This window comes from Aplysia californica, unplaced genomic scaffold (genome assembly GCF_000002075.1).
Source record: "Aplysia californica isolate F4 #8 unplaced genomic scaffold, AplCal3.0 scaffold00019, whole genome shotgun sequence".
In the NCBI taxonomy this organism is placed as follows: Eukaryota; Metazoa; Mollusca; class Gastropoda; order Aplysiida; family Aplysiidae; genus Aplysia; species Aplysia californica.
Genome location: NW_004797289.1, coordinates 1637847 through 1639771, shown reverse-complemented (window position 1 = coordinate 1639771; position 1925 = coordinate 1637847).

Below are 1925 nucleotides of genomic sequence, written 5' to 3'. Positions count from 1 at the left end.
ATGCGCCCTCAAAGCCTGAGTGAAGTCGGCCACCTTTTTAGTTCCGGAAATTTTTTTTATCACCTTTATGGACGATTTTGTGAAGATTTCTCCTTATTTGATTTGAAAAGTACTTAGTCTTAAAAACATATTGGCATGTGTCCTTGTACTCTCTGAATGCAGGCAGAAATACTAAAGAACTGAAAAACCTGATGGTCCGGGAGTTCTCGGTAACGAGGTCACTCTGGCAGGCGTCTTCTTTGGCTCTTAATGGGAAGACCAAACCTCAGATGGCCAGTAAGTCGGGGCTCCCCTCTGATAGAAGGGCTAAGTCAGACGTTTCCTCTTCACCGGGTCAGGGCAGATTCGATATGGAAAAGAGCGTAACCTTTTTTGTAGACGACAGCGAAGACAGGAAACATTCTAGAACATTATTAGCTCAGAATGACAACAAAAACGCAGGTACGAGATCGGACGGCAGTGGTTCCTCCAGGGGACAAAAAGAAGAAAGTGAACGATCATACAGGATCGAAACTTTTCTCGGTCCAGGGGTCACAAATCGCCGCCTCGAGAACAAAGTAAAGCGTGATCGTGAAGAACGAGCAGACTTTAATTTGAGGTTTGATGCGTCGACGACGTCCTCGTCGACCTGCAGTTCGGTCGACAGTAATGTGGCGGCCTCAGAACTCTTTGACGACTTTAACGAGCTGGGTCTGCTGTCTGTTACTAATGCTGAGATCTTTAACAAGCAACTGAGAAAGTCAATCGCCATTATGGGCCGCAGGGTGAGCGGAAAGTCTAATTGTCTTCTGACCAGCAGCGAGCGGGACTCTTCGAGTGTGGACTCGGAGGTCCATACCTTTGCCCGTCTCAACCAACTCTACAACGCCCAAATCTCACAGTCGGGTGGCGAAACTGATAGCATAGAAGCGAGGCTGGAGAAGGAGGAGGGGGAAGAAGGGGAGGAACCGAAGAACGTCATTGACCTTGCCGTGAGCATCCTTCAGCACTGCGTGTACAACAGCAAGAACAACTTGCTCGCCATCCTCATCCTGCTGGCCAACACCACCTTCGTGTTCCTCAACCTCCCGTACTGTGTGTGGTACCTGAGACAACAGTGGTTTCCCGACAACGCTGTGGGCCGGGCCAAGGACGAGCTGGCTTGGACGGCCACGGTGTTACTCCGCTTCACGAACCATGCCGCCAACTTTCTAGTTTATGTCGCTTTCGGATCACGCTTCAGGGAAGAGTTCAAAAAGTTGTGCTAGACGCTGCACCCGCCTTCAGTCTTCGTTTTCCAATTGATTGACACTCTTTGTCCGTCGTCTGAAGTACGATGGTCAGGCGCGTTGCTGTTGTATACAGAGGACGTGAATTCAAGACCTGAACTGGAATATTTTAAAAGAGCATAATAACCTGTGTATATTTAGATGTTGCATCCCTTGCTCGGGTTACCCCGACAGGCACGATCGAAGCAACACGCCTCCTTAATCCCCTAAATCGTGTTGATGGTGCTGTAAAATACTGCAGTTTCAATATTACAGGGATATTTTCGTTTCTTGTTAGAGTACTCTCCTAATTAATGTCATTCGAAATTGTTGTCGGTTTGTTTTTTTATTCGACTTGCAATTTGATGGCTGCCCCAAGAGCTTGATTGATAAGCCTATAGATCCCCTCTCCTCACTATCAACATCGTTATCGTCGCTGTCGTTATTGCTTTTGTTGTAGCTGTTGTATTATTTTTATCGTTTGTTGTTATTGTTGTTTTTACTTTTGTTTGCGACGTTGAAGTAGCTTTAAAAGATGGTTAGTATTATTGCTGCACTGCTTTCTTTTTTCAGATTCTCGTCTTATACATTGTACATTAATTGTATTACAAGTTCACAGTTAGTTACCTTTTCCCATTGCTTTGGGACCGTTCACAAATGACGTCAGCTCAGAGGGGG